Source organism: Pseudopipra pipra, chromosome W (assembly GCF_036250125.1).
Source record: "Pseudopipra pipra isolate bDixPip1 chromosome W, bDixPip1.hap1, whole genome shotgun sequence".
Taxonomy (NCBI): Eukaryota; Metazoa; Chordata; class Aves; order Passeriformes; family Pipridae; genus Pseudopipra; species Pseudopipra pipra.
In genome coordinates, this window is record NC_087580.1 from 5,299,993 (window position 1) to 5,315,307 (window position 15,315).

General features: G+C 55.7%; 1 pseudogene; it reads left to right on the forward strand.

The window, feature by feature from the left end:
* The window catches only part of LOC135404811 (zinc finger protein 493-like), a 152,662-nt pseudogene that overhangs the window by 522 nt on the left and 136,825 nt on the right, over window positions 1-15,315 (forward strand).

Sequence of the window (15,315 nt, forward strand, 5' to 3'; positions counted from 1 at the left end):
GTTTGCGAGGGTGGGAGGCAAGAGAGGAGGGCCGGCCGGCCCCGGGAGGCAGAGTGGGGAGAAGTGAGCCCTGGGACCCCCCTGGCAACACTAAAGGGGACCCCGGCGAGTGGGAACCCCCCAGAGCCGCAGGACCCCCGGCAGCCTGGAGAAGGGGGAACCCCCAGTGCAGGCAGAAGTGCCATCAGGCCAGACAGGGGGGACCCCCCTAACCCCAGAGAGCAGAGAGGGGGAATTCTGGGAGGGGATTTTGGGCTGAATGTTGTTGTTTTGGGGGTTTTTATGGGCACAAGTTGCCCGGTGAGTCCTAGAGCTGGACTTGGGCAGGAGGAACCCCCAAGGCAACGCGCTCACCCCTTGTTTTTCCCCCCCATCAGGATTTCTGCTTCCCAAAGCTTGGGCGGATGGAGGAGGAGACTGCGAGGAAGAGGAAGATGCCGCGGGCCCCCCAGGCAGGTGAGGAGGAAGTCAGTGCCCCTTTGGGTCAGTCTTTTGTGGCCGTCCTGCCGGGGCCGGAGTTGGGGGGATGTCCTTGGGCTTCCCTGTGGACCGGAGGCAAATCCCCAGCGTGTCCTTGTTGCTTCCTGCCCCAGGCCCCGAGGTGAGGCCGGAGAGCGCGGAGGACAAATCCCGGCGGCAGAGCCTGGTGGGAGAGGCCGTTTTGAAGGGCTCCCCGGCGCAGGAAGGCAGCGGGGAGGAAAAGGGCCGGAGATGCCCCCGCAGGAGGGGCTGCAAAGCCAGCCCAGGGGGCTGTGAGGAGGAAAGAGCCAGCGTGTGCCGGGAAGGCGGCCGGAGCTTGAGGCGGAGCTGCGAGCTGGTGGTCCCTGAGCAGCCTCCCAGCAGGGAGAAATCCTTCAGATGCTTGGAATGTGGGAAGAGCTTCAGCAAGAGAACCAACCTCCAGAGGCACCAGTACATCCACAGTGGGGAACGGCCCTACACATGTGGGGAGTGTGGAAAGAGCTTCAATCAGAGCTCCAACCTGCTCCAACACCAGATGATCCACAGTGGGGAAAGGCCCTACACGTGTGAGGAATGTGGGAAGAGCTTCAGTGTCCGCTCCACCCTGCGCACCCACCGTCGCATGCACAGTGGGGAACAGCCCTACACATGTGGGGAGTGTGGGAAGAGTTTCAGTGACCGCTCCACCCTCCGCAACCACCGTCGCATCCACAGTGGGGAACAGCCCTACACGTGTGCGGAGTGTGGGAAGAGCTTCAGGAAGAGATCCACCCTCCACAATCATCAACGCATCCACAGTGGGGAAAGGCCCTACACGTGTGCGGAGTGTGGGAAGAGCTTCAGGCAGATCTCCAACCTGCTCCGACACCAGATGATCCACAGTGGGGAAGGCCCTGCACGTGTGCGGAGTGTGGGAAGAGCTTCAGGGACAGCTCCAGCCTTTGCAAACACCGTTGCATCCACACCAGGGAATGGCCCGAGAAGTGCTTGGAATGTGGGAAGAGCTTCAGCACAAGCACCAAGCTGCTCAGCCACCAGCACATCCACACTGGGGAACAGCCCGACACGTGTAGGGAATGTGGGACAGCTCCACCCTCTACACCCACCATCACCTCCACATCAGGGAGAGGCCCTACAACTGTCGAGATTGTGGGAAGAGCTTCACGCAGAGCTCTTCCTTGACCTCCCACCAACGGACCCACCGGTAAGAGAAGCCCCGAGTGCCCCGACTGTGGGAAGAGCTTCGGCCGCTGCTCCAACTCCATCAGCCATGGGAGGACCCGCGTTGGATGATCCACAGGGACCCCTGTTAGGCACAGACCTGGTGTGCTGGTTTAATGGTAAACCAGCAGGGGAAATGACAGTGGTGACACCTGGAATGGGATGGAACACCTGGAAAGGGAATGAGAATGCCTGGAATGCGAATGGGGACATAAAGAATGGGATTGGGACAATAGCAATGGGATGGGAACACCAGGAATGGAAATGGGAAGACCTGGAATGGGAATGGGGACATTGGGAACAGACTGAGGACACTAGGAATGGGAATGGGGGCAGAAGGAATGGCAGTGGGGACACGTGGAATGGGGAGGGAACACCTGGAATGGGAATGGGAACACCTGGAATGGAAATGGGGACACCTGGAATGGAAATGGGGACACCAGGAATGGGAATGGGAACACCTGGAATTGAAATGGAGACACCTGGAATGGGAACACCTGGAATGGGAATGGAGACACCTGGAATGGAAATGGGGACACCAGGAATGGAAATGGGAACACCTGGAATTGGAACAGAGACACCTGGAATGGGAACACCAGGAATGGAAATGGGGACACCAGGAATGGGAATGGGAACACCTGGAATTGAAATGGAGACACCTGGAATGGGAACACCTGGAATGGGAATGGAGACACCTGGAATGGAAATGGGGACACCAGGAATGGAAATGGGAACACCTGGAATTGAAATGGAGACACCTGGAATGGGAACACTTGGAATTGGAATGGAGGCACCTGGAATGGGAACACTTGGAATTGGAATGGAGGCACCTGGAATGGGAACACCTGGAATGGGAACACCTGGAATGGGAATGGGGACATCAGGAATGGGAATGGGGTACCTGGGCTGGGAATGGGAACATTGGGAATGGGAACATTGGGAGCAGGTTGGGGACACCAGGAATGGGAATGGGAACATCTGGGATTGGAATGGGGGCACTTGGAATGGGAATAGGGAAAACAGAGGTGGGATGGGAACACCTGGAATGGGAATGGGGACAATAGGAATGGGAATGGAGACCCCTGGAATGGGAATGGGAACACCAAGAACTGGGAATGGGGAAAACAGAAGTGGGATGGGAACACCAGGAATGGGACGAGGGACAATAGGAATGGGAATGGGGACACCTAGAATGGAATGGAACACCTGGAATGGGAATTGGAAAACGTGGAATGGGAATGGGAACACCTGAAATGGGAATGGGAACTCCTGGAATGGGAATGGGCACATCTGGAATGGGATGGGAACAACTAGAATGGGAATGGGAACACCTGGAACAGGAATGCAAACCTGTGGAATGGGAATGGGAACACCCGGGCCCGGGCTGTGTCCCTGGTGAAACAGGAGGCCAGGCCCAAAAGAGTTCACTAAGAAATTTGGGCCTGCTAACAAGCTCCCAACAGCCAAGACCATCTGTGCTCGTGCTGTTCTACTGACTGGAGCAAAGCTTCAGAGAATAGTACAGGAACATGTCCTAGGCCTAGAGGGGATAAATTAGAGAGACAGCAGGATCAGGCAGACATTGGAATAGGAGGAATAGGCCGGGAGCCAGGGCTTTTTCCAAGCTTCAGTGAGCGGGTCAAGAACAATGGAAGAGAAGGAAGGTCAAGCTGAGGAAGATGAGTTGAAGCCCCCAGAGCCATGGAGGAAGAGTGGAAGTCCCCTCAGGATTGAGGGCCAAGAGAAGCACCGCCCCAAGCCCCGCCTGAGCTCCACCTATACTCCTCCTGTTATTAATATGCAGAGATAGATGTTGGAATCACTTGAATATGCATTTAATCCCAGCTGAAGATTGTATAAAAATGTTGATTTTGTGTGAAGCCTTGGAGCAAGTTTCTCCAGCGTGAGCTGGCTTGCTCCCAACGTTGAATAAACAAATACCTTGCTGCTTAAAGATAAAAAAGTCTCTGAGCAGTTTCTCGGGCTGATTTTTCAGATTCAGCGCCCAGTCAGTCCCAGGATGATCCCAGTCACTCCTGGTCTCTCCCAGTTGCTCCCAGTTTCCTCCATGTGGTCCCACTCATTCCCAGTTGCCCCCAGAAGCTTCCAGCATGATCCCAGTTGCTCACAGCCACTTCCAGTCATCCCCAGTGCACTCCCAGTTGCTCCCAGTATGATCCCAATCACCTCCTGCATGATCCCACTCACTCTTCATATGATCCCCGTATGACCCCAGTCACTCTCAGTGTGGTCTCAGTTGCTCCCAGCATGGGCCAAGCTTCTCCCACCGTGATCCCAGTATGATCCCAGTGTTCCCCAGCATGGTCCCAGTTGCTCCCAGTTGCCCCTAGCACAGATCCAGTCACTCCAAGTATGATCCCGGTCTTCCCTCCTGACAGTCCCACTCAATCCCAGTTGCTTCTCTTGTAAATCCAGTCACTCAATTCCTTCCAGTTGCCCCCAGCCTAGTCCTTATTCCCCTTCATGTAGTCCCAGTCACTCCCAGTACAGTCCCAGTTTCCCCCACCATGGTTGCAGACACTCCCAGTATATCCCAGTAGAGCCCTCAGCATGCTCATAGTCCTTCCCAGTCACTCCCAGATGCCCCAGTAACATTCCAGTTTCCACCAGTATGATCCCAGTCACTCCAAGGCACTCCCACTATATCCTATGTGGCCTCCAGTTGCTCCCAGTAGCCCTCAGTGTGGTCCCAGTTGCTCCCAGTATGATCCCTGTTGCCCCAGTTCTGGTCCTGGAGGGACCCAGTGTGCTCAGATCCTGTTCCTGGCGGGGGTCCTGCTGGGTCCCAGTCCTGGTCCTGGTGTATCCTGGTGTCCCGGTCCATCCCAGTCCATCCCACTCCATCCCGGTCCATCCCAGTGCATCCCAATCCATCCCAGTCCATCCCAGTCCATCCCAGCCCATCCCAGTCCATCCCAGTCCATCCCAGTCCATCCCAGCCCATCCCAGCCCATCCCAGTCCATCCCAGTCCATCCCAGTCCATCCCGGTCCATCCCAGTCCATCCCAGCCCATCCCAGTCCGTCCCAGTCCCTTCCCAGCAGCCGCCGTCGTTTCCCGGGTCCTGCCCCCCCGCCCCCCCAAGATGCTGACGGGGGTCGGGGCTCCGTCTTTGCCTTCGTCTCCCTGGGCCTGCCTGGAATGAAGGGGCCGCTGGGACACTGTGGGACCTCCTGAAACCAAAGGAACCCTGGGAGAATTTGGATACTCCTGCAATCAAGGCACAACTGGGACACTGCAGGGCCCTATGGAAAAAAAGGAACCTTGTGACACTGCGGAATTCATGGAATCCAGGGGCCTTTGTGACAGGGGGGCCTCATGGAACCAAAGGAAGCCTGAGGTGTTTCAGAAGGTCATGGAATCAAGGGGCCACTGGGACACTGCAGGGCCTCTGGCAATTAAAGGAACACTGGGACACTGGGGCAGGACATCCCCCCTGCAATGGCCCCAAGACAATGCCCCATTTGCAAAGGGGTCAGTGCTGAGCTGAGAGGGGGCCGGGACAAGGCAGGAGATGTTGGAACCCAGACTGGTTTGACCCCAAATGAAGCCCCTGATGGTGAGGGAAGCCCTGGAGTCCAAGGACTGTCAGTCCCTGGGTTTCTACCAGAAAGGGCCAGTCCCCTTTCCCAGGGGCAGGTTCTTCCAACAGAACCCTTCTTGGGGGGTGTGTGGAGATTCCTGCCTTGGCTGGGGACCCCCCAAGGTCACTGCTGGAGGTTGAGAGCAGAGATCTCCCCACGAGCGCTGCTCTGGGGGAGTGTCAGAGACTGGATCGGTTAATGATTTATGCATTCTTAGAGACTTTTGCAGGCTTTTGACTTTCTGATGGGCAACAGGGCCCATCCCCCCTCCTCCAGTGCAGAAGATGTCAAGCCCCCAAAAAGGCAGGAAGAGCCGAGTTTACCACGCCCTCCACACGAACTCCGCACCAAAAAGGGGGACACCACCCTATGAAAACAACTCCCCGCGTTGGGGGAGGTGCAAAGGATATGGATATTGACTGGTGACTTTGGGGGTTTGGGGGGGATTTTTCCTTCTTCTCCCCCCACCGCCTGCGGATCCAGACCATTGCTTTTTACATGGCTGGATCCAGTGGGCGGTGACTATATACGTTTTTACCACTCTCATCTTTTCTTTTTTCTTGCTCTCCCTTACTCTCACCCTGTCTTTCTCTCCCCAACACATTTTTCTCCTCCCCCGAAAAGTTGGCCTTGTTATATGACAGCCCCCAAAATGCTGGCATACCTGTTGGTACAAAATTGTTAAAATAAACCTTGTCAATATGTTTTCAGACACTGATTATTTAGTGTCATTTCACTTTAATCCACCCCAAGGGAATTATTGATAAAACCTGAGTTACCCCCCGCCTTTTTCCTGGGACGGGTCGTAATAGTCACTGCTGTCCCTGTGATGTCACTGTTGTCCCTGTGATGTCACCGATATCACCTGTGATGTCACCGCTGTCTCTGTGATGTCACTGCAGTCCCTGTGATGTCACTGATATCTCTGTGATGTCACCAATGTCCCTGTGATGTCACTACTGTCCATGTGATGTCACCACTGTCTCTGTGATGTCACTGATATCTTTGTGATGTCACCGCTGTCCCTGTGATGTCACCGCTGTCCCTGTGATGTCACCGATGTCCCTGTGATGTCACTGCTGTTATTGTGATGTCACCGCTGTCCCTGTGATGTCACCGCTGTCCCTGTGATGTCACTGCTGTTATTGTGATGTCACTGCTGTCCCTGTGATGTCACCGATGTCCCTGTGATGTCACTGCTGTCCTGGTGATGTCACTATTGTCCCTGTTATGTCACTGCTGTCGCTGTGATGTCACTACTGTGTCTGTGATGTCACTGATGTCTCTGTGACGTCACCGCTGTCTTTGTGATGTCACTGCTGTCTTTGTGACATCACCTCTGTCTCTGTGATGTCACTAATGTCCCTGTGATGTCACTGCTGTGTCTGTGATTTCACCGCTGTCTCTGTGATGTCACTGCTGTCCCTGTGATGTCACTGTTGTCTTTGTGATGTCACCTCTGTCTCTGTGATGTCACTCCTGCCCCTGTGATGTCACTGCTGTCTTTGTGATGTCACCGGTGTCTCTGTGATATCATTGATGTCCCTGTGATGTCACTGCTGTCCCTGTGATGTCACTGCTGTCTCTGTGATGTCACCATTGTCTTTGTGATGTCACCGCTGTCCCTGCGATGTCACTGTTGTCTCTGTGATGTCACCATTGTCTCTGATGTCACTGCTGTCTCTGTGAAGTCACTGATGTCTCTGTGATGTCACTGATTTCCCTGTGATGTCACCGCTGTCTCTGTGATGTCACTGCTTTTATTGTGATGTCACTGCTGTCACTGTGATGTCACCGATGTCTCTGTGATGTCATTGATGTCCCTGTGATGTCACTGCTCTCTTTGTGATTTCACCGCTTTCTCTGTGATGTCACCAATTTCCCTGTGATGTCACTGCTGTCTCTGTGATGTCATTACTATCTCTGTGATGTCACCGCTGTAGCTTTGATGTCACCACTGACCCTGTGATGTCACCGCTGTCCCTGTGACATCACCGTTGTCTTTGTGATGTCGCTGATGTCTCTGTGATGTCATGGATGTCTTTGTGACGTCATCGCTGTGCCTGTGATGTCACTGCTATGACTGTGATGTCACCACTGTCCCTGTGATGTCACCAATGCCTCTGTGATGTCACTGCTGTCCCTGTGATGTCACCAATGTCTCTGTGATGTCACTGCTGTTTCTGTGATGTCACCACTGCCTCTGTGATTTCACTGCTGTCCGCTGGATGTCACCGATGTACCTGTGATGTCACTGCTGTCCCTGTGATGTCACCGAGGTCCCTTTGATGTCACCACTGTCCCTGTGATGTCACTGCTGTTATTGTGATGTCACCGCTGTCCCTGTGATGTCACCGCTGTCTCTGTGATGTCACTGCTGTCCCTGTGATGTCACAGCTCTGCCTGTGATGTCACCACTTTCTCTGTGATGTCACTGCTGTCCCTGTGATGTCACCAATGTCCCTCTGATGTCACCACTGTCCCTGTGATGTCACTGCTCTGCCTGTGCTGTCAGCGATGTCTCTTCAACCAGACTGCAACCACCACTTTTCAGTCAGACTGCGACCACCACTGTCAACCAGACTGCAGATCACCACTCTCGACCGAACTGCAACCACCACTCTTGACCAGACTGCACCACCACTCTCACCAACAGGTATTTTTTCCCCTCTCCCTTTACTTTGGGCCCAGGGGGCCCAACAAACACCACTCTGTTCATGCTCCAGGGTGCTGGGTTATACATTTGGGTTTTGTGAGTTAAAACCAACTGTTTGTCTGTATAATTGTACTTATTGTGTTATTTTATTAAATTGTTATTCTGACTTATAATCTCTCCTTTGGGTTGAGTTCATTTCCCCTGCTGGTTTACCTTTAAACCAGCACAATCAGACTGCTGAAATTACCGGGGTATTACTCTGCTCCCCATTGCTGGCAAAATCCTGGCAAGAATACTCTTGAACAGATTAATATCCACTATAGCAGAAGGAATTCTCCCTGAAAGCCAGTGTGGTTTCAGAGCCAACAGGAGCCCCACAGACATGGGATTTGTTCTCAGACAACTGCAAGAGAAGTGCAGGGAACAGAACAAAGGTCTCTATGGAACCTTTGTTGACCTCACCAAGGCTTTCGATACTGTGAGCAGGAAAGGTCTGTGGCAGATTTTGGAACGTTTAGGTTGTCCCCCCAAGTTCCTTAAAATGATCATCTCACTCCATGAGGATCAGCACGGCCAAGTCAGATATGGCAATGCACTTTCTGAGCCCTTTTTAATAACCAGTGGTGTGAAACAAGGCTGCATTCTTACACCAACCCTATTCACAATCTTTTTCAGCAGGATGCTCCAAAGGGCCACGGCAGACCTCGATGATCAGGACGGGATCTACATCCGATACCGTACTGATGGAAGCCCTTTCAACCTAAGGCGACTGAAGGCCCACACCAAGACCTTAAACCATCTTGTCCGGGAGCTGCTTTATGCTGATGATGCCGCCCTCGTCGCTCACACAGAAGCAGCTCTGCAGCATTTAACATCCTGCTTTGCTGAGGCTGCTGAGCTCTTTGGGCTGGAAGTCAGCTTAAAGAAGACAGAAGTTCTCCATCAACCTGCACCTCAGGAAGTCCCCCATCATCTCCACATCACCATTGGCCAATCAGAGCTCAAATCAGTCCAGCAGTTTAATTACCTAGGGAGCCTCATCTCCTCGGATGGTGAGATTGACGGAGAGATGGACAACAGGTTAGCAAAGGCATTTAGTGCTTTTGGAAAACTCCATAAAAGAGTTTGGCAAAATAAACACTCGAAGAAAAGCACAAAGATCAGTGTTTACAGAGCCATTGTGCTGTCTACTCTCTTATATGGATCCAATCATGGGTCATCTACAGCCACCACCTGCAACTCCTGGAACGCTTCCATCAACGCTGCCTCCATACAATCCTAAACATCCACTGGTCAGATGATGTGACCAATCCATCTGTTCTAGAACAGGCAGCAGTCACAAGTATTGAGGCCATGTTGCTGAGAACACAGCTGTGCTGGGCAGGGCACGTCTCCAGGATGAAGGACCAACCACCCCCTCCCTAAGATCGTGCTCTGTGGTGAACTTGCCACCGGCTGCTGCAAGAGAGGAGCCCCGAAGAGGAGATACAAGGACTGCCTGAAACAACATCTGAGCCTTGGCCACATTGATCTTCATCACTGGTCTACTCTGGCCTCCAGTCGGGAGGTCTGGACACACCCCATCTCTAACGCTGCTGCTTCCTTTGAGAACGCAGCAGGATCACCATCGAGGAGAAAAGACAACGCAGAAAGAACCGTGTCCTGTCGATCCCATCCAAGGAGTCTTTCTGCTCTGCCTTTTGCAACTGGACGTGTCTATCTCGCATTGGCCTCTTTAGCCACCAGTGTGCTTGTAGCAAATGTGGGCAGAGCCCTTCCCAAATCTTCGTTCGCGAAGCCCAGCCATGATTTTGGATATTAATTTGGGAGTCTGGACTCATTGGTTTATTTGGTTCTGGAACTGGTATTTGGTTTATTTGGTTTTGGAAACAGGTATTTGGTTTATTTTGTATTCCTGAACCATTGGAAACAAATTGGGACCCCCTTGGAGGGACAAATCTGTTGATGCTTCAGGGGCTCCAAAACCCTGACGATTCCAGTGCCCACTGAAAGTGTTATTCAGGGAGATCCTCTCAGTCCCTGGATCTGGAAATTCCAAGCAAGATCCCTGAGATTTTATTAACACATTAAAAGGTTTATAAAAGGTACATAAAGGTACATAAAAGGTGTACGTAACCAACATAGAAGTGGAGCTCCGTAATATAATATGATTGACTTATAAAAAGTTGTGATAGAACTGTAAAAGAAGAGGTGTGACGCCTCAGAGCTTTTTGGGCTGCCCAGGGAGGTGGTGGAGTCACCGTCCCTGGAGGTGTTTAAGCAAAGACTGGCCATGGCACTGAGTGCCGTGGTCTGCTTGACGTGCTGGGGATGGGGCGTAGGCTGGACGCCGGTTGATCTCACAAGTCTCTGCCAACCTCAGGGACTCTGGGCTTCTGTGCCAGCCCAGCCTTTGGGGACAGCGTGCTGGTGGCTCAGAGGCTCCGTCCTTGCCTTGTTGCCCATCTCCTGGCTGCCAGGCAAGGGCCTTGTGACATCACAGCCTCTGTGGAACAGTGCGGTGGCTGAAAACTGTCAGTGCTGCGTCCCCGTGCCCAGAGCCTGGGCAGAAGTCGGCTGGCAGGGACGGGCAGAGACTGTGCAGAGGTGTCAGCTCGTCCCGCAGCAGCACGATGCCCAGCCAGGGCATCTCCTGGCTCCTCAGGCTCTCGGTGCTCCTGCTCTTGCCTGGCCCACTCGAGCCTTGCAGCCGTGCCACAGGTGCCATTGCTGAGAAGCGGGGTTTTCCTTGGATGGCCCCTTGCCAGAAAAGGCAGGAGAGGCTGGAGAGAGGGGAAGGAGGGGGGTCAGGCTGCTGGGATGGGGCCGGCGGGCCGTGAGCCCGAAGCCAGCAAGGCCTTGGGCCCACACGGTGTCAGGGGAGGACTGAGAGCCCCCAGGGAGGAGGAAAGCTGGGCAGGCCCCACGGCTGCTGGGCCTCTTCCTTGCCAGCCCTTTGGCCAAGGCCCCGAGGCAGAGGTGGGGCTCAGCCCCTGCACAGCAATGGGGCACAGGCTGAGCCCCAGGGACACCAGAGCCAGGCGGCCTGAGCTCTTCTTCCTGCAGCGTCTGCCTGGGGCAGCCCAGCCAGGCCTGAGTCTCTGCAGGAGAGGCCAAGCCCAGCCAGAGAGGGCTCAGCCCTCTGAGGCTGCACTCACTGCAAGGGGAACAAAACATTGGCCCAGAGGACATCCTGCCCCCAAATGGAGAACTGGAAAGGTCAAGAATAAAAAGGTCACCCCCCTCCATTCTTCAAGACATGTTTAGACTTCTTTCCTAAAAGCATCCAGGACTCGGGTCACCCAGTTTTCTCTCTGACAATGATTTTTCCATGGTTCCCCTCAACTCCCAGCCCACCCAGATCAGTTTTGGGGTCCCAACCCCCACTTTTTCCCCCTCTCCCACCCCTTACCCATCATCCCCCAATCCCAGCCCCCTCATGCTCAGTTTGGGGCTCCCACCCTCCCCTTTTCCCCACTCTTCTGACCTCTCCCACCCCTTTCCCCTCATCCCCCAATCCTCAGTCGCCCTCCACCTCCACTTTTGGGGGGTCTCACTCCCCCACTCAGTTTGGGGTCCCACCACCCCTTTTATCCCATTTGACTCACCGACCCCCCCCTTCCCAACACTCCCTCTCACCACAGAGCTCCTCACCTGCAACGGGGGGGGCTCCCAGTAACACCAGAGTCCATGAAAGTCCCCCCAAAAAAGGGTTAGGTGGGGTCCTGGGTGGGCTCTGAGTGGGTTTGGGGGTTCCTTGGGGGCTGTGGGGTGGTTTAAGGGGGTCCCTGCACACTTTGGGATGCGTTGGATGCCCTGTTGGGGTGCAGATGTCCCCCCAAAGCTCCCCCAGAACAGGGTGACACAAGGGGGGGGCACAGAGGGGTCCCCATTCCTGATCCATCCTGGAGCAACCACACGGGGCAACTGGGATCATACTGGGAGCAGCTGGGCCCCTGCTGGGCTCATACTGGGACCACACTGGGACTGACAGGGATCATCCTGGGAGTGACTACAATACTCCTGGGAGTATGTGAGAGGCACTGCAACCATACTGGGGATGACTGGGATCAAACTGGATTCGTATTGGAAGTGTCTGCAAGTTCCTGGGATCGTACTGGGGGTGACTGGACTCATAGTGGGATCATCCTGGGAGCAACTGGGACCACGCAAGGGCAAATGGCCTCCTCCAGGCAGTGACTGAAAGTGCCTGGGGCCATACTGGACTCAGACTGGGAGTCCCTGAGAGGGAAAGGAACCATCCTGGGAGGACTGGGAGCAACTGGGACCACCTTGGGGGCAACTGAGATTGTATTGGGAGTGACTAGGTGTGACTGGGATCCTAGTAGGAGTGACCAGGACCATACTGGAACCATCCTGGGAGTGACTGTCAGTGACTGGGATCATACTGGGAGCAACTGGGTCATGGTTGCGGCACAAAGGACAGAGAGAGGGAAGGGGATCAGAGAGAGGAGGGAAAGAGAGGGGAGGGGGAATTTTAGAAAGGATAAAGAAGAAAGAAAGACAAAAAAAGAAGAAAAATAAGAGAAAAGGCCGAGTTTAAACATTCAGTAAATGTGTGAGTCACTGGGAGCTCACAGGTCAAAGGCAGGTGAAGTGTTTGCAGGGGACAGGAGCCTGTTCAGGGCTCAGGAGCTGCTGCTGCCCAAAGGGAGGAAACGCCCCGAGGGCTCGGAGCAGAGTTTGTGCTTTGGGGCCTTTGCCAAGAACCTGCAGGAGGGAAAGCAGTTCCAGCCAGGGGGGCCCAGGGGCTCCCAGCACAGGCCCAGGGGCTCCCAGTCACCCCCAGGATGGGTCCAGTCACCCCCAGGATGGGCCCAGTCACCCCCAGGATGGGCCCAGTCACTTTTAGTCACGCCCAGTCTGATCCCAGCACGATCTCAGTCACTCCCAGTCTGATTCCATTCTCTCCTAGTAGGATCCAAGTTACCCCCTGCAAGGTCCCAGTTGCTCCCAGTCAGTCCCAGTATAATCCCAGTCAGTCCTGGTGTCTCCCACTATATCCCAGTTGCCCCCAGTGTGGTCCCACTCACTCCCGGTCATTTCCAGTAGCTTCCAGCATGATCCCAGTTGCTCACAGCCACTCCCAGTCACCCCCAGTGTGGTCCTAGTTGCTCCCAGTATGATCCCAGTCACCTCCAGCATGATCCCACTTGCTCCCAGTATATCCCAGTTGCACCAGCATGGTCTCAACTGCCCTCAGAATGCTCCCAGTCACTCCCAGTATGACCCCAGTCACCCGAGCATGGGCCAAGCTGCTCCCACTGTGATCCCAGTATGATCCCACTTGTCCCTAGCATGGTCCCACTTGCTCCCAGTTCCTCCCAGTGTGATCCCAGTTGCTCACAATTGCACCTAGCAGAGACCCAGTCGCTCCCAGTATGATCCTAGTATGATCCCTGTATGATCCCAGTACAATCACAGTTACCCCAGCATGGGCCAAGCTGCTCCCAGTTGCCTCCACCACAGATCCAGTCAATCCAAGTATGGTCCCAGTCTTCCCCTAGCATGGTCCCAGTCAATCCCAGTTGCCCCCTTGTACATCCAGTCACTCCCAGGTGCTCCCAGTCCAAGTCACTCCCGGTGTGGTCCCAGTCACCCCCAGGATGGTTGCAGACTCTCCCAGTAGATCCCAGTTGCCCTCAGCATGCTCACAGTCATACCCAGTTAGTGCCACTTGCCCCAGGATGCTTCCAGTTCCCATCAGTAAAATCGCAGTCACTCCCAGTCTATGCCAGTTGCCTCCAGCATGCACCCTGTCACTCCCAGTTACTCCCAGTTCCACTATACTTCCAGCATGGCCCCACTGGCTCCAAGTTTCATTCTGTGTAGTTCCAGTCACTCCCAGTATGATCCTGGTCACTGACAGTCACTCCCAGGATGGTTCCAGTATGGTCCTGGTCACTCCCACTATGATCCCAGTCACTCCCAGTCACTCCCAATAGGATCCCAGTTGCCACCAAGGTTGTCCCAGTTGCTTCCAGTATGAACCCAGTTGCCCCAAGTGTGGTTCCAGTTGCTCCCATTCACCCCTACTGTGCTTCCAGTCACTCCCAGTATCATCCCTGTCACTCCCAGCCACTCCCAGGAGATCCCACTTGCCTCCAAAATGCTCCCAATCACCCCCAGTATCATCTCACTCACTTTTAGTCAGGCCCAGTATCATCCCACTATGATCCCAGTCACTCCCAGTACGATACCAGTCTCTCCGAGTACGATCCAAGTTACCCCCTGCATGGTCCCAGTTGCTCCCAGTCACCCCACTACAGTTCCAGTCCCTCCCAGTATGATCCCTGTCACTGCCAGTCTCTCCCAGTCGACCTCAGCATGCTCCCAGTCACACCAATTATGCTCCCAGTCAGCTCCAGTGTGGTCCTAGTCTCTCCCAGTATGATCCCAGTTGCCCCCAGCGTGGTTGCTCCAGGATGGATCAGGAATGGGGACGACCCGGAGTTCCCCCCGTGTCACCCCGTTCTGGGGGGGCTCTGGGGGGGCACCTGCACCCCAACACGGCACCCAGCGCTCCCAAAAAGGGGCCGGGACCCCCCGACACTGCCCCACAGACCCACAAGGACCCCCTAACCCGCTCAGAGCGCACCCAGACCCCCCAAACCCCAAATGTGGGGAGACCTTTCTGGGCACTGGGGGTGCCGGGAGCCCCCCCGGCTGCGGGGGTAACTCCCCCGTGTGCCGGCAGAGCCGCAGCGCCCAGCGCTCCCCACCTCGAGCCCACCGGCGCCCCCCCCTCGCCCCCAGCGCCCCCCGGGACGGCAATTTGGGCAGGGGGGAGGGGGGGGCGCCCAGGCCGGGCCCCCCCGCGCTGTCCCGGCCGTGGCGGCTGCGGCGGGGGCCGAGTGCGGGCGGGAGCGGCCAAGAGCCCAGCGCTGCCCCATCCCGACCTGCCCCAGCTCCAGCCCTGCTCCTGCCGCGGGAGGCCATGGCTTTGGGGGCAAGGGGGGGCAAGGGGGGGGTAGAGGGGGGGCCCAAGGGGGGCCCAAGGGGGGCCCGAGGGGGGCCCAAGGGGGGCAAGGGGGCTGGGCCAGGGGGGGAAGGGCTGCAGGGGGCGGATCCCGGAGGAGGAAACCCGCCAAAAGCGGCGGCCCAGCCGAGGGAGGAGCCGAGCGGGAGCACAAAGAAGAGCAGCCAAAAGGTCCTGGCGGTCGCTCGGCAATGGCGGGGGGGGCGAGAGCGGTTTGGGGGCCCCCCGTGAGAGCCAGGGGGGAACCCCGGTAGCCGCGGAGTGGGGAGAGCGGAGAGGGGCGATCCCGGAGCTGGGGGACCCCCGGAATGCTGGGGGGGGGGGAGCAGAGAGGGAGCGCCGGGCCCCTTAAGCGGGGGTCCCAGAGAGGGG